This window comes from Aethina tumida, chromosome 6 (assembly GCF_024364675.1).
Source record: "Aethina tumida isolate Nest 87 chromosome 6, icAetTumi1.1, whole genome shotgun sequence".
Lineage (NCBI taxonomy): Eukaryota > Metazoa > Arthropoda > Insecta > Coleoptera > Nitidulidae > Aethina > Aethina tumida.
In genome coordinates, this window is record NC_065440.1 from 12,320,501 (window position 1) to 12,342,373 (window position 21,873).

Consider the following 21,873-nt stretch of genomic DNA (forward strand, 5'->3'; position numbering starts at 1 on the left):
AGGCAAAAATCTCGACCGGCAAAACAACGTTTAGTAATTATGACGGGAACAGACGGGGTGGTGGTGGTGGTGGAGGGTGGGTCGAAATCAGCCCGTATCAAGATTGTTTCGCCGGCGGAAATCACGAAACAATGTATAACGGTACGCCGGATCGCAAATATTATTTGAACCAGCTGCAGCTGCACCTGGAATGAAATTGTTTCCGATTGCGGGCTGCCGTGTGCTATTTACTACATACCAGTATCGAGTTTAAGTTGTTGTTTTAAATATTTAACCAGTTATTTAAGACCTTTTAAAATTTAAGCGCTTTACAATGTTCCGCGAGGCTATTGACGGCTGGTTTAATTAAAGAGGCGGAGTAGCTAATTAAAAGCTTCAACAACTTTCTAAACTAATTTATTGTGGTACAAGCACACACACATGCTAATTTCTCTAGTTTGTCCTGGAATATAGTCCCGTATCCCTGTTTGTATTTATAGTTTTCTTGTTTCGTTGCTTCTTACGTAGGTTAAGCTACTGTCTTGTAGATGTCGCCCTAAGAATTTTAGCCACCCATTTTTAATTAAATCGTATATTCAATAGGAATAAAAGTTGCCAAACAAAACGGCTTAAATTATGATTTTTATGCATTTTTATGTCCACTATTAATAGCAGCAAGCTCCATAAAAGCAGTTAAATTGCCCTTTTAATTTTCGAGGTGCATTTACCACATCAAATGTCCATTTTACCTTTTGTTGATTTCAACACATTCGGTTGTTTTTGCAGTTTTCTCGTTTGAGTGCATCTTTATTAAATTAAGCTGGAGTTACGTAGATGGCGCTGTAAAAGTTTTTAATTTTTCTTGTCCCGAATTAAAATTTCTGGCACCTATTGCTAATATGCCAGTATTGAGTTTCAAGTTCTTGTTGTACATAGTTAATTTATGTTTGCGTAGGTCCTTTTAAAATTTAAGCAGTTTACAAGATTTCCCGAGACTATTGACAGTCGAGTTAATTAAAGAGCCGAGCCAGTTAATTAAAACCCTCAACAACTTTCCAAACTAATTTATTATGCTACATACACAGCCCTTAAAAATAAACACGCAACTTAAGACGTTTCGGCAATATATTTTCAGTCGGATGACGAATTTTCCGTTATGAACGCTTCCCCTCGGGGATTTGGGGGGTATTAACGTATTTACGAGGGCGAACACACGGTTTTTTTTTTTATTTAGGGGCAGGTTTTTGTGTCTCGTTCTCGTATCTCAGCCCCGACGTTCGACTTATTGACGGGTTGAACGGTCACTTCTTAAGCCTGACAAATTTCCCTTTCCCCCCGGAGAGAGGGTCGGCAATCGAAACAGTTATTATACGAAACTAATATGTGCGACCGTGAATCGATAATGTGAAAAGTTTTCGGCCGTGTGTGCGGCGGATATCCGGTCCGGGTTATTGTTTGCGACGGAAAAGTTCTCCAGTTCGGCAGATGCTCACCGACGCCGATGGCGGCAATAAAACGAAACTTCGGCCTGAAAAATCGTCCCGAAACCGAGAACCGATTCCGTCATACTTGTCGGTTTTGGGGGCCTCAAAACTAATTACTGAACGTGTGTATGTGTGTGGGAAACTGGGAAATAAGTTTCTTCCGTTTGTTTTCACAAGAACGATTTCAAATAACTTTTTTTATTATTATTTCAACACATCAGTATATTATCATGTCATGTTGGAAGCAATTTTTACAGTTTTCTATTTTAATTGCTTCCTTAGTAAGTTATGCTACCGTCATGTAGATGTCGCCATAAAGGGTATACTCATCTCTTAACTATTGAGCTCTCAATATAAGTGTCCACGATTATATTTTGAAAAAAAATTATGTAAAAGGCACAGAAAACTTAAGTATACCTTTTATGGCGACACCTATTAAACAACAGTTTAATTTACTGAAAACGCAAATAAATTAGAAAACTGTCATACTTGTCGTTTTGGGGGGCCACAAAACTAATTACTGAACGTGTGTATATGTGTGGGAAACTGGGAAATAAGTTTCTTCCGTTTGTTTTCACAAGAACGATTTCAAATAACTAAACTTTTTTTTATTATTATTCCAACACATCAATATATTATCATGTCATGTTGGAAGCAATTTTTACAGTTTTCTATTTTAATTGGTTCTTTAGTAAGTTAAGCTACCGTCATGTAGATGTCGCCATAATGGGTATACTTATCTCTTAACTATTGAGGTCTCAATATATATGTCCACGAATATATTTTGAAAAAAAAATTATGTAAAAGGCACAGAAAACTTAAGTATACCTTTCATGGCGACATCTATTAAACAATAATTTAATTTACTGAAGACGCAAATAAAATAGAAAACTGTAATATGAACTTTAATAAAATAGATGATCTTCAGTGAACAACCGTAATAAGATTAGTCGTAACATTTCCACCATATATAGTACATTGTTGTAGCTGTAGATTTCCGTTAATTTGCGTGAATCCCCGAACGTCCGAACCGCACAAACTAAATGCGGCGTCCATAAAGCGTCCCTCGTATGCATGTAAATTTGTTTAATAAATAGACACCGAGGCCCCCATGAATGTTTATTAGCGGAAATATGCCCGCAACATGGGGTAGTATGTACGTTATCAAAACGGGTCGGGGTGTATTAGTTTATATCGACTGCGGACGCGTTGCGGGCCACGGTTACAGAGGGTGCGCACTGTTCAAACGGGGTGGTAATTGCATCGCGAAAATTAAAATGGTGATTTAACTGCTTTTAAGGAGCTTGTTTTGCCATTAATGGTGCACATAAAAAATTGAATAAAAGCTATTCTCGTCGAGTACGTTCCGTCAAGTTTATTATGCCGTGAAATAAGTTTTCAAATAGGTAATTTTATTAAAAATATGTAATAAAATAATCCGGAAATGTCGGGTAATAATTTAGGTTTTTATTGAATTATAAATTATATTTTAATTATAGCAACATTTCTTCAGGTTTCGACATTTCTAAATTAATTTAAACGGCCTTATTTAAAATTTTTCTCTGAATTGACTTAAATTAGTATTAAATTATTAAATATTTCGTGGTAAAAGTTTTTGAAAATGTCTAATGTCGAAATTTTTGGCGCCATCTACATCACGGTAGCTAAACTTAACAAAGAAGTAATCGAAGAAGAAACCTGTAAATACATACAACCATCAGTACAAGAAAATTAATAAACAAGTGCACAATTTTGTACTGTTAAAAAATATATTATTTAATTTCTATATAAATTTTATTGAAATTAAATTTTAAAATGTATTAAAATTTAATTGGTCTATTCCAATGGTGGACTAAAAAATGGTGAATATGATTTTACAAAATAGCAATTTAGTTTCCAGCGTTTTACTAAAAGGCTTGAATAATACGAAATTTAATATATTAAACATTCTGCCTGTTAATTAGATATGCTGGATATTCGATATGTTACAAATTAATTTGGTTTAAATTAGAACATTTTAAATAAAAAGCATTTGATTCCAGTTAACATTTATACAGTTCTATGAATTCAATTTTCAAACATGGAATATCACATGAAACAAACCTAATTTATTGGTGTTAGGAGAATAATTAATTAAGAAACAATGATCAAATCGAAAATTCATAAAATTTAAGTCTTAATCTAACGTTCAGTGATAAAAGTAAAACTACCCACGATGTTAAATTGGATTTGGGTTATTAATTCCGTAAAACTACCGATGGTTATTATCTCCTTAAAAGTAACGAGCGTTTTGGAAACTTCGGGACAACTTTTCTTATAACAATTACTCCATTATACTCGACGAAAAAACTACGTGGTACGTGGCACATGTCGCCATTGTATCGACAATAAATATAATTTTTATAAATCCAATTTCAACAAACTTGTTGTAAACTAAAAGAAATTAAAAATGTAACACCTTCGCCGACCGATAAACTAATTATTAACTCGGCACAAACATTTCTAATTGCGAAAGCAAACCGGCACACGATAATGCAGTTAGTGTTGAAGTTTTTAAACTAAGGCACCATCTGCCCCCGATAAAACTCGTAATAAAATTTTAATTTTGCCACCGTCTCGCAATTTTTGTTAGATCAACGGTAATGCGGAAGCGATGATAATATTTTAACGGTGCACACCGAACATACGTGCGATACCTTTCATTATTTCGGCGACGGTTCTTGTGAAAACAAATGGAAGAGACTTGTTTTCTTGTTTCTCTTTTCGGTGCACACACGTTCGCTAATTAATTTTCAAGCCCTAAATCAACAACTACAAGAGAATCAGTTTATCAATTATGGAACGAAGTTTTGTTTTATATTCTTCCTCGTGTGTCACATTTAATTAATTAATTTCTTGCCATGATGGTTATAACACTAAACTAAATCACCAAATATATTTTTTTGTTTATTTCGACATAAATATAGTCTCGTAATTTTACAGTTTTCTCATTTAATTACCACCTTGTTAAGTTAAACTACCGTCATGTAGATGTCGCTATAAAAGATATACTTATAACAGACATGCGTCCTCAATAAATATTTCCATGAATATATTTTTCTAGTTATTTAATTTGTATTACTTATTTGATATATACATATGCATTGTGTCTTCCAATAATAAACTGTTGTATGAAAATCAATTAACTGAAGTTAAAATCTGAAGAGTTATGATTATAAAACTGATTGAATTTAGTATTTTACAAAAAATTAAATAATTGTCTATATTTTTGGTTGATTTAAACACAAATATCTTCTCGTAATTTTACAGTTTTCTCATTTGATTACCTCTTTCGTAAGTTAAACTGCCATCACGTAGATGTCGCCATAAAAGGTATACTTATCCTTTAACTGGCCTGAGTCCTCCATAAATATTTCCACGAATATTTTTTTCTAATTATTTAATTTGTCTTACTTATTTGAAATATACATATGCATTGTGTCTTCCAATAATAAACTGTTGTATGAAAATAAATTAACTGAAGTTAAAATCTAAAGAATTATGATTATAAAACTGATTAAATTTAATATTTTACAAAAAATTAAATAATTATCTATATTTTTGGTTGATTTAAACACAAATATCTTCTCGTAATTTTACAGTTTTCTCATTTGATTACCTCTTTCGTAAGTTAAACTGCCATCATGTAGATGTCGCCATAAAAGGTATACTTAGCTTTTAACTGGCATGCGTCCTCAATAAATATTTCCACGAATATATTTTTCTAATTATTGAATTTGTATTACTTATTTGAAATATACATATGCATTGTGTCTTCTAATAATAAACTGTTGTATGAAAATCAAATAACTGTAGTTCATAAATCTGAAGAGTTATGATTATAAAACTGATTAAATTTAGTATTTTACAAAAAACTAATAATTATCTATATTTTTTGTTGTTTTAAACACAAATATCTTCTCGTAATTTTACAGTTTTCTCATTTGATTACCTCTTTAGTAAGTTAAACTACCATCAAGTAGATGTCACTTTCATTATACAGATAGTGCTATTAAAATTAATATTTTCTATATTTTTCTCTTCCCTTACAAGTATAAGTAAGGAGGAGAATTCATCATCCATCGGGCAGTACCGCTCCACAAGCCAGTGGTGGCGGGAAGCCAACGGATCAACTGCAAGCCCAATCCTCACCCAGGGAGGTTCTAGGACCTTCCTCAGATTGGGCTTGTTCTTCCGGAACCAGTTGACAGGGGGCTGGCATCTTTGTCAGTCCCGTCTTCTGGTTAAGCTCACCCGTATATGTAATATATACGCCCTTTCCCCCATATGTGTTATCACATATGGTTCCTCTTTTGGTTATGATCTCCGGATCGATGCCCGGAGAGGGGTTTACACTTTCCCCTCTCTGTCCCAAAAAAAAAGGAGGAGAATTAAGAGTAAGAAGAGGAATAACATATATAATAATCGAGTGTCCCTAAAATATTCTCTAATTTTTTTCATTACTAATTTCTATTTTAATGTGAAAATACTATTAAAAATTTTACATGTTTTATACTATTTGACTTACTTTCATTATGAAGATAAATCTAGCTACCCAAACACAGATGGCGCTATTAAAATTAAGGTTTTCTACCTTTTTCCCTTCTCTTACAAGTATAAGCAACAAAAGGAATAATAAAAGAAACAAATGAAAAAAATATACAACATAAAATTAATATAATTATCGAGTGTCCCTAAAATTAAATTGAATGTCAAATTATATTAAAATTATTGTGTGGGATTTTATTTAAGAGTAAGAACAGAAATAACACATAAAAAAATATAAAATATAAAAATAATATAACAATTTTACATGTTTTATTCTGTGTTTGACTCACTTTCATTACACAGATAAATCTAGTTACCCGACCACAGATGGCACTATTAAAATTAACGTTTTCTACCTTTATCTCTTCTCTTACATGTGTAAGTAAAAAGGGGAGTTAAGAGTAAAAACAGAAGTAACATATGAAAAAAGTATAAAACATAAAAATAATATAATATTTGATTGTCTTTCAAATTTTCTCTAATTTTTTCATTACTATTTTCGATATTATTGTGAGAATACTAATAAAAATTTTACATGTTTTATTCTGTGTTTACTCACTGTCATTATATAGATAAGTCTAGCTACCCGAACACAGATGGCACTATTAAAATTAACGTTTTCTACCTTTTTCTCTTCTCTTACAGGTATAAGACAGGAGTAGTACTTAGTATTTTACATAAATTTAAATCATTTATATTTTTTGTTGATTTCATCAAATTTATTTTCTGACAATTTTGTAATTTTTATTATTTATTTACTTCTTTTGTAGTTTAAACTATCGGCATTTACTTTCAATTCAACATTTCAACGAACGTATGTTTTACACATTGTCAAAATCTGAGTAAATACGATTATGTGTACAATAAAATTTACATTTCTACATAAATTTAAATCATTATTTGAATAAAATTTGGACATTCCCCCGATTTACGATCCAAAACAAACGAGTGACGGACAACAGTTCACCGGATATTTGTTTAACGCACTGCGGGAATTGCCACGTCAAAAATCGAATAATAAATGTTTTTTAATTAATACACCCACTCGCAATTCCGGCCATTCGATGAATTTTTTAAACAACAGCGCCGAAACAAAAATATTTAAACTCGGCCAAATTAACCGATTATTCCGTCCGAAACTACCAATTAGTGTCGTCAAAACAGCAACATCCGAAATTAGCCCCCCTCCGGAAAAAACAACCCGGTGCAACGTCAACGAAAAAAACTCGCGTCTGTCGTTCCTTTCGCCGTTTCTGACGATTCTAAAGTGCACTCCCGCGCCCGATAAATAAACCGGCAGCGGATTTGCGGGCGGGAAACAGGGAAAATTGCACTACCAGCGGCGGCGAAGAGGTCGAGAGAGGATGGAGAGGAAAGAAAAAAATAATAAAGGGAAACTATTTACCGACTTCGCCTCCGTAATGGCTTTCTCCTACGCGATGCATATCTCCGCACAAGTTAATCCCTTCGACACCCGTAACCGGAGATCCGGTCCTCGAGATTCGCCGCCCCCCGAATTTATTTCCATGTAGTCGCTGTTGTTCGGTGCCGATAAGGGCGGACTGATTTTTCGGTGGATTAGTGCGTCGATTTCGATTTTTTTTTGTGCCCGTGATTAGCGTGGTAATTAATTTAATTAGTGTGGACGTCGGCTTGCCCTCCCCCCTCCCCTCTGTAGTCTCAACGGCGTTAATCCGATGCGACATCTCTTGTCATTAATAAAGCAATTTTATTTAGGGCGATTCACAAACAGATTTTTTCTTAATTCCACGTAAGGGATCAAAGTGGCGTCGGTACAAAGAAGTCGCGTGGGGCTCTAATTAAATCCTGCCGGATTCCTCCTTTATTAGGGCTGGAATTTCTCTGATGGAATCGATGGGGATTTATTTAATCAGTTATTTTGGGCCCAAAAATTCTTCGGACGCCGACATACGTTACTGTAAATTGGCTAAAAATGAACGAAAACAAATTAATAATAATTAAATGGACATTTTCACCCAAATTGAATTTTCTTTGTTCCCTATATTATTTACAAAATTTTCTGATTTTTTGTCTTTACTAATTTCTGTGAAATTAAAATTTAAAATTTTATTATACAGATCAGTCTAGCTACCCAAACACAGATGGCGTTATTAAAATTAGAGTTTTCTAACTTTCTCTCTTCTTTTTTAAGTATTAATAAGGAGGGGTAATTAAGAGTAAGAACAGCAATAACACATGAAAAAAATATAAAACATAAAAATTGTATAATAATCGGCTATCCCTAAAATATTCTCTAATTTGTTCTCATTACTAATTTCGATTTTGCTGTGAGAATATTATTAAAAATTTTACATGTTTTATACTGTGGTTGACTCCTTCATTATACAAATAAGTTAAGCTACCCAAACACAGATGGCGCTATTAAAATTAAGGTTTTCTACCTTTTTTCTTTTCTCTTACAAGTATAAGTAAGGAGGGGAATTAAGAGTAATAACAGAAATAACATGAAAAAAATATAAAACATTAAAATTATATAATAATCGGCTATCTCTAAAATATTCTCTAAATTGTTCTCATTACTAATTTCGATTTTGCTGTGAGAATATTATTAAAAATTTTACATGTTTTATACTGTGGTTGACTGATATTCATTATATAGATAAGTCAAACTACCTAAACACAGATGGCGCTATTAAAATTAAGGTTTTCTACCTTTTTCTCTTCTCTTACAAGTATAAACAACAAGAGGAAATAATAATAAGAGAAACAAATTAAAAAAAATACACAACATAAAATTAATATAATTATCGTGTGTAAAATTAAATTGAAATGTTAAATTACATTAAAATTATTGTTTGGGATTTTATTCAAAAGTTAAAGATTCACCGTTAAATGCTTTTTTATTTCATTTGTACATCTATTACAAATATATTGAAAAATTTTAACCAAGTTTATTAAAAATAAATAATAAGTGAAATGTTTAAAAAATAAATTTTGTTGAAATTATTTCGTGCCTCTGATATTAAATTAAATAACTAAAATAAAGTAGAATTTTAGTACAAAAATTAATTCATTATTATTAATTAAAATATCCCCATTTTTATTATTATGCTTCTGTTAAAATAGCTTGATTAAATATATGTATATTGTATAATGTACTGAGTATATTTAATTTTCTAATATTAAATTAGAACAGTAAAAAAGTACAATTTGAACAATAAATTAATTATAATTTAAATTAAATTATTGTTTAAGCTGTTACGATAATAGTATTTAACAAATAGAAACTTTCACATATTTTTTTATATAAAAGTATAGCTACCTAAACATAGGTGGCGCCACCAAAATTATCGTTTTCTACCTTCTCTGCTTCTGTTGCAAATAATAAATTTGTTGGGATATTTTTAAAAGTGCAAATTAGTTGCGGTAAAAAATTTGAATACAGAAAATTGATTGAATTGATTTGTGTAAAAGTTGTGAAATAATATAATCGTTCAATATTTTGAAGTGGGGGGAATCGCGAGACTCACACTTAATAAAACAATAACCGATCCGGATTAATCGATCGCACTGTAAAAAAAAGACAACATACAAAGTGGCCCGTTTCGCATTTTAACCCTGCACGAGGGAGAAATGCACGTTCGACAATAACAAGCGAACAAAAAAATATATCGGGCCACACAATGAAGCTGCCCCAATTGAATTTTAGTTCGGCCGAAACTCCAATTATAAACACTGACGTGTTTTATTTTTTTATTCCGCCAAAGCGAACAATGCACACGACCAGATATCGAAGCATTGTTTGGGGAATGTCCGAAAAAAAATGGCGGCCGATGATAATTGTTGTTATTAATATGTCCGACCGTATTTTCGCTTTTTCGATCGCGACAACAACAAATTGCGACGCACAAAACAATATTTTCATTAGCTTAGCATTAAAAAACGGTCACGTAGCGACGGCCTAACTGAATTATTTAACAACAAATAGGCCGTAATTGTTTCCAACCGACTGCTAAAAAAAATTCTAATCCGCCTCGTCAACCCGTCGTCACAGCCCCGGAACGTGACATCTTCACAGAAAGGCGGTCCCTTATTAAAAGCCGAATCGAAATTATGCCCGAACACATATCGAATTACCGAACGCTGTTTGCTCTTTTGCTTGCCAGGGGGGTGGGTGGTGAGAACGCAGTGTAGAGAAAAAAAAAAGACGAAAGACAGTTCGAGGCCCGTTCAAACAAAAGGCGCCCCAAGAATGCCGTTCGGCTGATTCCAATAACATGTTACTGGGAAACTGGAATGTCCGATATTGAACGCGTAACAGACAACAAAGGATGGAAAGTGGATGCTGAGCATCTTGCTGTGGCGGCTTAAGGTGCATACGTAATTGTTCCTTGTGCCGGCAGCATGTCCTTTTGTTTAAAACAGTTCCATTTTGTGCTTTACAATCTGTTTAGTGAAATTCCTGTCAATAATTTTGTTTAATTTATATTTTAAGTTGTTATTTTTGTGTCTTTTTTTGTCTTGTCTAGTCTCTTTTACATACTAATTATTTAAAATACCCTGTACAAAATTATTTGTAACAGAAGCAAAAAAGGTAGAAAACGCTAATTTTGGTGGCGCCACCTGTGGTTGACTAGCAGGAGTTGTATATACAGAAAGTATAAATAATATCAAATCAAGAAATTAACGCTCCACTCTTTATATATTTGTTTCAACATATGCTTATATTTATAATTGTTACAAAAAATTATTACTTTATCAATATTTACAGTTTTCTAATATAATTGCTTCTTTAGTAAATCGTTGTAGATGTTGCCATAAAAAGTATACTCTTAACTTTTCTAAGCCCTCAATAAAAATGTAAACATATACACTCTTTGTATATTTATTTAGAAATACCTTTTTGTTTATAATTGTTGCAAAAAATTTTAAAAAATATAATTTAAAAAAAAAATTAAAATTAACAAAATTTGAAGTCTATAAAAAATATAAATTTGAACTTTTTTTATGTTGTAGTTATATTATTGCTCTTAATTTAAAATACCCTAAACAAATTTATTTGTAACAGAAGCAAAAATAGTAGAAAACTCTAATTGTGGTGGCGCCATCTGTGTTTGAGTAGCTTGACTTTTATATACAAAGTGTAAATAATGTCAATATGCATAATAAAAGTGAGTTAAAACTATAAAGAACAATTAAAACATCAAAATACACAAAAGTATATAATATATAAAATTCAAAAAATCAAACATTTCTTAAAAAATTCTACATAAAACTGAAACAGTTTAGAAACTTCTTAAAAGAATGTTCTAAAACTTCATAATTCGGTATAAAACTAAGACATTTCTGAAACTGAAACAATTCTTTACAAAATTAAGACAATTCTGAAACTTTCTGAAAAATTTTGTATAAAATTGAGACAGTTCTGATATTTTCTAATTTATTTTATATAATATTAAGATAGTTTTAAAACTTTCTAAGAAATTCTGTAAAAAATTAAGACAGTTGTGAAACTTTGTGAGCAATTTTATATAAAATTAAATCAGTGCTTAAACTTTCTGAACAATTTTCTATAAAATTAAGACACTTTTGTAGTTTTTTAAGCACTTCTGTATAAAATTGAGACAGTTCTGAAATTTTCTAAGCAATTCTGTATAAAATTAAGACAGTTCTGAAACTTTCTAAGCAATTCTGTATAAAATTAAGACAGTACTGAAACTTTCTAAGCAATTTTATATAAAATTAAATCAGTACTTAAACTTTCTGAGCAATTTTTTATAAAATTAAGACACTTCTGTAGTTTTCTAAGGACTTCAGAATAAAAGTAAGACAGCTTTGAAACTTTCTAAGCAATTTTATATAAAATTAAGACAGTTCTGAAACTTTCTAAGCATTTCTGTATTAAATTGAGACAGTTCTTACATTTTCTAAGCAATTGTGTATAAAATTAAGACAGTTCTGAAACTTAAGCAATTCTGTATAAAATTAACACAGTACTGAAACTTTTTAAGCTATTTTAAATAAAATTAAATCAGTGCTTAAACTTTCTGAACAATTTTCTATAAAATTAAGACACTTCTATAGTTTTCTAAGGACTGTATAAAAGAAAGACAGTTTTGAAACTTTCTAAGCAATTTTGTATAAAATTAATACAGTTCTGAAACTTCTCATAAACTTCTATATAAAATTGAGACGTTCTGAAATTATCTATGTACTTCTGTATAAAATTAAGATACTTCTGAAATTTTCTAAGCAATTCTGTATAAAATTAAGACAGTTCTGAAGTTTTCTAAGCAAAATTCGGTATTCAATTAAGACAGTACTGAAACTTTTTAAGCAATTTTATATAAAATTAAATCAGTGCTTAAACTTTCTGAGCAGTTTTTTATAAAATTAAGACAGTTCTCAAACTTTCTAAGCAATTCTAAAGAAAAATTAAGACAGTACTGAAACTTCTTAAGCTTCTGCATAAAATTGAAACAATTTTGAGATTTTCTAAGCAGTTCTGTATAAAATTAAGACAGTTTTTAAACTTTCAAGCAATTCTAGTGACACCATTAAAATCTTTCTTTGCTTTTGTTCCAAATATATCGACTAAATATATTCGGTATTTTGTTTTTGTTCGCTTGTTATTGTGGAACGTGAATTTCACCCTCGTGCGGGGTTAAAATGCGGAACGGGCCACTTCGTGTATTGTTCTTTTTTTGACGCTGCCGTCGATTAATCCGGATCAGTTATTGTTTTATTAAGAGCACGCCTCCGGCACAATTCGAAAAGGCACACCGGAACGAAAATCCGGCCGAGTCCGGAGTAGGGGGGTGGGGGTGTATAAAAACGATAAGCCGCCACGTTCGTGCATCTTCTAATTAAAGTTAAATGTCGGGTTCGTAATGTAAACTGTCGCTCCGACGGCACTAATCTGTGCGTCGCTGGCTCCGGGGGACCGGAGACGACGACGACGCCCCGCGTCACGGCGACGGACGTGGAACGGTTATGACTGTGCCGCATCTAAATTTAGATCTGGCCCCGTTTTCCCCGTTGTTGTCGGTGTGTGTGTGCACGACTCCCGGACCCCGACACGTCTTTTGACGGCTATTTTATTCCGCTTTATGGACTCGTGACGAGCAATCAAACGGATGGAAATGAGTCTGTTCGTGGGGCTCGGCATTTTTACTGTCAGATACGATCTTTCTCTGTGTTCGCCGCGTCAAATTTCCTGCTTGTATGTTCGTAAATTACTATTTTAACTCGTACATTGCATATTAGTACGTGAACTTTAGCTACCCGAACACAGATGGCGCCCCACCGTGGTACTCCTTCCTGGCGCCATTTTTAAAATTAATTATCTGCGTTATCAAAACTAACGGTGAGGTGTTCAATTTTATGACCACCCTGCGAACATAACCCGGAACATTTATCCGAATAACGTCCCGGCCGCACAAGAACAGTAAAAGGTGTTAGCCGAAATTATTTCATCCCCACATAATAACTTTTCTTTCCAGACAATGAGTATTTATGTGTCTGGAAGATATTATTTCCGCCGCTAATGTGCACTACCTCCATTTTTCGCACGTGTGTAATCCCCGGATCTAAATCAAAAAATTGCTTAATGCCCGAGTTATGGAACCGCAGCAGTAAAACGGCGACTGATCACGGCGGCTCGTAAAACAGTTTCCAATAAACATCGGAGTTTTAGAAGGGGGATGAGCCGCATTGTTACGCGAGTTTCGGAAAGTCGAATAATAAAATTTTATTTGCGCGACCGTATAAGGTGAACTGAATTATGAGACTGCTGTGCTACTTGTTGTTTTTTTATCGGCATCATATCCCGGGCACATTGTATTAAATTAGGGGTGAATGTACGATTTTTGTTCGCTTTAGTTAAGTTAGATTACGTTTATGACGCTAAAAAGTTTGTTTCATTCAGTTTTTTTGTCTTTTCAGGTATGAATTATTTTAAATTACCCTTCAAATATGGACATATTTACTAAAATGAAGTAAGTAATATCACCGTTTGTAATTAAAAAGATTTTTTGTGATTTTGGGTATAGAAGTACAGCTACCGAAACACAGATGGCGTCATCATAGTTACTGTTTTATGTAATTTTTATTGCTGTTAATAGTAACATATTGAATATAACTTTTATTTTTCACCATTATTAATTTGAATTAACTAAATTTTTTAAATCATAATTAGTGATTTCTATAATTTTTGCTGCTGTTAAAAATATCAAATTGAATATAACTCTTATTTAACATCATTATCAATTTGAATTATCTAAATTTACATATAAAAAGTCAGAATAAATCATAAAAGGGAGCCAGAAATAATATTTCTGTGCTGTTAAAAATTTCAAATTGAATATAACTCTTATTTATCATCATTATTAATTTGACTTAACTAAATTTCCATATAAAAAGTCAGAATAAATCAAAAATTATTTATTTCCATGATAAAAGGGAGCCAAAATCATATTTTTGTGATTATTGGGTATAAAAGTTTAGCTACCGAAACACAGATGGCGCCATCAAAATTAGTGTTTTCTGTAAATGAAAATGAGCCAAAAATGATATTTTTGTGATTTTTGGATATAAAGTTTAGTTACTGAAACACAGATGGCTTCATAATAATTAGTGATTTTAATAATTTTTATTGCTGTTAAAAATAACCAATTAAATAAAACTTTTATTTAATTTGAATTAACTAAATTTATGTATAAAAAGACGGAATAAATCAAAAATTATATATTTGCATAATAAAAGGGAGCCAGAAATGATATTTTCATGATTTTTGGGTAAAAAAGTTTAGCTACCGAAACACAGATGGCGTCATCAAAATTAATGTTTTCTGTAATGTTTGCTTCTATTATAAATAACGAATAGAATATATCGATATGTTACTTAAATGTGTAAATGAAACAAATATTAAAATACTAATTTATCAGAGCATACATTATTATTAATAAGAAGCTTTCACAAATATGTATTACAGTTATATTTCGTATGACGTCATCTTTAATTTGTTAGTTAATTTTGACTTAATTAACTGAGACCTAAATAAATTATTAATTACAAACACTTAAATAAATTGAGGAAGTACATAAAGAAACTCAAATGTAAACTCTACGGATAAAGTAAAATTAAAATAATTCAAGAAAATGACTGAACGTTGAACCTGAAACAAAACGTCGTAAATCGAAGAAACCGTTATCCAGCCAGAGCCATAAAATCCATTCCTATTGAACCTTCACTATGTAGCAACTAGACGATTTTCAGATTTCCATATCGACCAGTTTAAAGGAATCAACGTTCAACCCCACCCCGACCACCCTCGAGTCGCCCGACAAAAAAAAACCTCAAGAAAAACCCGAGAGTAGCATAAACCGCCACTTGAAAATTTATTCGCAATCGGCTGAGAGGATCGGAAACGTTCCGCCGACGCGTACATTTTTCGCCGCGACGACCGTAAAACATCCACGAAACAAACCGGCAGTCGCGTTTTAAAAAGTTTCGAAACCAATCTGCCGATGGTAGGCATCTTATCCCGCCCTTCCGCCGATTTCGTTAGTGGGTCAAAGTCCCGGCGGCGAACTTTATTGTTTTTCCCGTCTGCCACCTGATTTCGTCCCGCTTGTTCCGCTTTGTTCGGCACTATTCTTCGAACTAGGAATTAGAGTGAATGTACCCGGGGTTCCGTTTTATATTATCGATTTTCGTTCACGGCTGTTTCTGGGCCAAAAAGGTTTATTTGCTTTAGTCATGTTGTTAGATAAAATAATTTTTGTTCGTTAACAGACGCACAAATTACAGAAAACGCTCTCTGTGACGGCGCCATCTGTATTCCGGTAGTTACATTTTTATACCCAATAATGACTATTATTACACTTAATGAATTTGGCAATTTTTATATTCAGTTTTAATGAAATTAAAAAGCTTCATTTTAGATATTTATCAAATATAACTACCAAAATATAGATGGGGTCATAAACAAAAATTGAAAAAAAAACAAATATGTTAAAACATCTTTTAAATATCTATGCCCCTGATGCAAATTACGTCCAAAAAATAATTGATACACATTATAAATGTATCAACTTGATCCTCTGATAGTTTCTGTAGAAAAAAGTAAAAAATGGATTTAATAGAATTATTGTTAAGTTAAAAAATACGAATAAATTAAGCTTTTTGGAAATATCATATATGGGACAAGATTGATAAATGTAACACCATAAATTTAAATTTGTTAAATGAATCTTCCTGAATGTTTAAACTAAAATTTCTACATGATTTATTACAATTTTTGATTTACAAAAGCTTAATTTTAGATATTTATCAAATATAACCACCAATGTATATATGGCGTCATAAACAAAAATTTAAAAAAAGCAAATATGTGAAAACATCTTTTAATTATCTATGCCCCTGATGCAAATTACGTCCAAAAATATATAAATATAAATGTATCAACTTGATCCTCTGATAGTTTCTGTAGAAAAAAGTAAAAATGGATTGAATAGAATTATTGTTAATTTAAAAAGACGAATAAATTATGCTTTTTGGAAATATCAGATGTGTAACAATATTGATAAAAGTAACACCATAAATTTGCATTTGTTAAATGAATGTTCTTGAATGTCTTAACTAAAATTTCTACATGATTTATTACAATTTTTAATTTACAGAGTTCTATTAATTATTCTTCTCTATAAGGTTTAGCTACCAAAACACAGGTGTCGCCCAAAATATAATTTATACACATTATAAATGTATCAACTTGTTAAATTCTTTTGCCATTTAACTAAAAATCGTCCTCTGATTGTTTCTACAGAAAAATTAAAAAAAGGGATTTAATGGAATTGTTTTAAGTTAAAAAATACGAATAAATTAAGATTTTTGGAAATATCAGATGTGTGACAACATTGATAAATGTAACACAATAAATTTACATTTGTTAAATGAATGTTCTTGAATGTTTAAACTAAAATTTCTACATGATTTATTACAATTTTTGATTTACAAAAGATTAATTTTAGATATTTATTAAATATAACTACCAAAATATAGATGGGGTCATAAACAAAAATTTAAAAGAAAAAAACAAATATGTGAAAACATCTTTTAAATATCTATGCCCCTGATGCAAATTACGTCCAAAAAATAATTGATACACATTATAAATGTATCAACTTGATCTTCTGATAGTTTAGGTAGAAAAAATGTAAAAAATGGATTTAATAGAATTATTAAGTTAAAAAATACGAATAAATTAAGTGACAAAAGAATTTGACAAGTTGATACATATATAATATGTAACAATTATTTTTTGGGCGACACCTGTGTCTTAGTAGCTAAACCTTATAAAGAAGAATAATTAATAGAACTCTATAAATCAAAAATTGTAATAAATTATGCTGAAACATTACTTTAAATATTCAAGAACATTTATTTAACAAATGTAAATTTATTGTGTTACATTTTTCAATATTGTCAGACAATTTAATATTACAGCCAATATAAATTTATTCGTATTCCTTGTAGGTACATAACTCGAACAATTCCATTAAAATGTTAGTTAAATAATGATATTCCAACGTATTATTTATCCTTTGTGAGACGCGGAACGTGGAACGGGAAAAACGACGACCGACCGGAAATGACGATTGTTACCGTCCCCGTGAATATTTATAAGGCACTCGCGGCCCGCAGGAAAGCGAACCGTCGCACGAAAAAACCGAATGCAACACGGCGGCGTCGCGGTTTTCGTACCGTGCATCCCGCTTATTTATTAACGAGCACTTAGCGGGGGCGGCGTTTTTCGTCTTGCCGCGGGGGCGGCCGGGCGCGACGAACCGGAAAGCGGCTGCAAATTGACTGTGGACACTTTTGCGGGGGGGCCGACTCGCGAATTACCCGGCCGGAAGTTTTGCGTTAAATAAGATATCGTCGCGTAAAGGTGGGCCGTTAATTAACTGCTAAAGCACCAAAAGGTTTTTAATGAAATGTTAAATGGAAATGGGGAAAGTCGGAACGGAATAATGAAACCGTTAAATAACTAAACGTATCGTATGAAAACATTAATTACTACATTTAATTAAATTATTTAAACATAAAATCAACATCAATGTTTATTTTAATTAAAAATATACGTTAATATAAATAAAATATTTGCCACGGACGTAATTTGCATCAGGGGCATAGGTAATTAAAAGATGTTTTCACATATTTGTTTTTTTTTTTAAATTTTTGTTTATGACGCCATCTATACATTGATAGTTATATTTGATAAATATCTAAAATTAAGCTTTTGTAAATCAAAAATTGTAATAAATCATGTAGAAATTTTAGTTTAAATATTCATGAACAATCATTTAACAAATGTAAATTTATTGTGTTACATTTATCAATGTTGTCACATCTTATATTTTCAAAAATCTTAATTTATTCGTATTCTTTAACTTAACAACAATTCCATTAAATCCCTTTTTTAAATTTTTCTATAGAAACTATCAGAGGACGACATTCAATTAAGTGACAAAAGAATTTAATAAGTTGATACATTTATAATGTGTCTCAATGATCTTTTGAACGACATCTATGTTTTGGTAGCTAAACCTTATAGAGAAGAATAATTAATAGAACTCTGAAAATCAAAAATTTTAATAAATTATGTAGAAACTTTAGTTTAAACATTCAAGAACATTCATTTAACAAATGTAAATTTAATGTGTTACATTTATCAATGTTGTCACATATCTGATATGTACAAAAATATTAATTTATTGTATTTTTTAACTTAACAACAATTCCATTAAATCCCTTTTTTAAATTTTTCTATAGAAACTATCAGAGGATGACATTCAGTTAAGTGACAAAATAATTTAATAAGTTGATACATTTATAATGTGTCTCAATGATCTTTTGATGTGTTACATTTATTAATGTTGTCATATATCTGATATGTACAAAAATATTAATTTATCGTATTTTTTAATTTTACTACAATTCCATTAAATCCCTTTTTTATTTTTTTCTATAGAAATTATCAGAAGACGATATTTACTTAAATGACAAAAGAATTTAACAAATTGATATATTTATAATGTGTATCAATTATTTTTTGGACGACATCTATGTTTTGATAGCTAAATCTTATAGAGAATAATCATTAATAGAAATCTGTAAATTAAAAATTGTAATTAATTATGTAGAAATTTTAGTGTAAACATTCAAGAACAATCATTTAACAAATGTAAATTTATTGTGTTACATTTATCAATGTTGTCACATCTTATATTTTCAAAAATCTTAATTTATTCGTATTTTTTAACTTAAGAACAATTCCATTAAATCCCTTTTTTAAATTTTTCTATAGAAACTATCAGAGGATGACATTCAGTTAAGTGACAAAATAATTTAATAAGTTGATACATTTATAATGTGTCTCAATGATCTTTTGATGTGTTACATTTATTAATGTTGTCATATATCTGACATGTACAAAAATATTAATTTATCGTATTTTTTAACTTAACTACAATTCCATTAAATCCCTTTTTTATTTTTTTCTATAGAAATTATCAGAAGACGATATTTACTTAAATGACAAAAGAATTTAACAAATTGATATATTTATAATGTGTATCAATTATTTTTTGGACGACATCTATGTTTTGATAGCTAAATCTTATAGAGAATAATCATTAATAGAAATCTGTAAATTAAAAATTGTAATTAATTATGTAGAAATTTTAGTGTAAACATTCAAGAACAATCATTTAACAAATGTAAATTTATTGTGTTACATTTATCAATGTTGTCACATCTTATATTTTCAAAAATCTTAATTTATTCGTATTTTTTAACTTAAGAACAATTCCATTAAATCCCTTTTTTAAATTTTTCTATAGAAACTATCAGAGGATGACATTCAGTTAAGTGACAAAATAATTTAATAAGTTGATACATTTATAATGTGTCTCAATGATCTTTTGATGTGTTACATTTATTAATGTTGTCATATATCTGACATGTACAAAAATATTAATTTATCGTATTTTTTAACTTAACTACAATTCCATTAAATCCCTTTTTTATTTTTATCTATAGAAATTATCAGAAGACGATATTTACTTAAATGACAAAAGAATTTAACAAATTGATATATTTATAATGTGTATCAATTATTTTTTTGACGACATCTATGTTTTGATAGCTAAATCTTATAGAGAAGAATCATTAATAGAAATCTGTAAATTAAAAATTGTAATTAATTATGTAGAAATTTTAGTGTAAACATTCAAGAACAATCATTTAACAAATGTAAATTTATTGTGTTACATTTATCAATGTTGTCACATCTTATATTTTCAAAAATCTTAATTTATTCGTATTTTTTAACTTAACAACAATTCCATTAAATCCCTTTTTTAAATTTTTCTATAGAAACTATCAGAGGATGACATTCAGTTAAGTGACAAAATAATTTAATAAGTTGATACATTTATAATGTGCCTCAATGATCTTTTGATGTGTTACATTTATTAATGTTGTCATATATCTGATATGTACAAAAATATTAATTTATCGTATTTTTTAACTTAACTACAATTCCATTAAATCCTTTTTTTAATTTTTTTATAGAAACTATCAGAGGATGATATTTAGTTAAGTGACAAAAGAATTTAAAAAGTTACATTTATAATGTGTATCAATTATTTTTTGGGCCACACCTATGTTGTCGTATATAGAAGAACATATAATAGAAATCTGTAAACCAAAAATTGTAATAAATCATGTAGAATTTTTAGTTTAAATATTCAAGAACATTCATTTAACAAACGTAAATTTATTGTGTTACATTTATCAATGTTTTGTGTTACATTTATGAAAATTTCTACAGAAAATATTAAAAAAGGGATTTAATAGAATTGTTGTTAAGTTAAAAAATATGAATAAATTAAGATGTTACATATATCAATGTTGTCACACATCTAATATTTTCAACAATCTTAATTTATTCGTATTTTTTAACTTAACAACAATTCTATTAAATCCCTTTTTTAATATTTTCTGTAGAAATTTTCATAAATGTAACACAAAACATTGATAAATGTAACACAATAAATTTACGTTTGTTAAATGAATGTTCTTGAATATTTAAACTAAAATTTCTACATGATTTATTACAATTTTTGATTTACAGAGTTCTATTAATTATTCTTCTCTATAAGGTTTAGTTACCGAAACACAGGTGTCGCCCAAAAATTAATAAATACACATTATAATTGTATCAAATTGTTAAATTTTTTTGCCACTTAACTAAATACTGTTATGTGATGATCCCTATAGAAAAGATTAACAAATTTTTTTTACTGAAATTTATTTAAAATGTAATTTAAGAATATATGAATAAATTAAAATTGTTAAGAATATTAAATTTATCACAGATTTTGATTTACAGAGTTAATTATTATTCTCTACAAGTTTTAGCTACCCGGACACAGGTGGCGTAATAAAAAAATAAAAGGAATTGTAAACACCTAAACAAATAATGCGAATATAAAAATTAAAACGTCTTTTTAAAGACAGGCCAGCTGAGTAGGAGGCAATAATAAATTCATGCAATGCGAAAGGGGATCGATGAATTCAGAACGCGATACAAGACATTCCCGGCACGAAATCCGGAATTTCGAATCCAATAAAACCGTGTTTTCGGGACGGCAGCCCGCCCGTACGAGAGCGCGCGACACTCGGGGCCGCTGCGACGGCAACGGGTGTCGATATATTAAATTTTTTCGGGGCCCGCGACTGCCGCCGCCGATTCCGCTTCATTTCCTGGACC

At 30.4% G+C, this 21,873-nt stretch overlaps 1 protein-coding gene and 1 long non-coding RNA gene across 10 annotated transcripts in view; both read left to right on the forward strand.

Moving 5' to 3' along the window:
- LOC109608126 (fasciclin-3) overlaps nt 1-21,873 on the forward strand; it is a 406,522-nt gene that overhangs the window by 262,392 nt on the left and 122,257 nt on the right. The gene's annotated exons all lie outside the window — the stretch shown is intronic.
- LOC126266007 (uncharacterized) overlaps nt 1-21,873 on the forward strand; it is a 107,345-nt gene that overhangs the window by 42,659 nt on the left and 42,813 nt on the right. For all 3 annotated transcript variants that reach the window (XR_007548465.1, XR_007548466.1, XR_007548464.1), the window contains exon 2: nt 13,977-14,029. This is a non-coding gene — a long non-coding RNA (uncharacterized LOC126266007). The remainder of the gene's footprint in view (nt 1-13,976; nt 14,030-21,873) is intronic.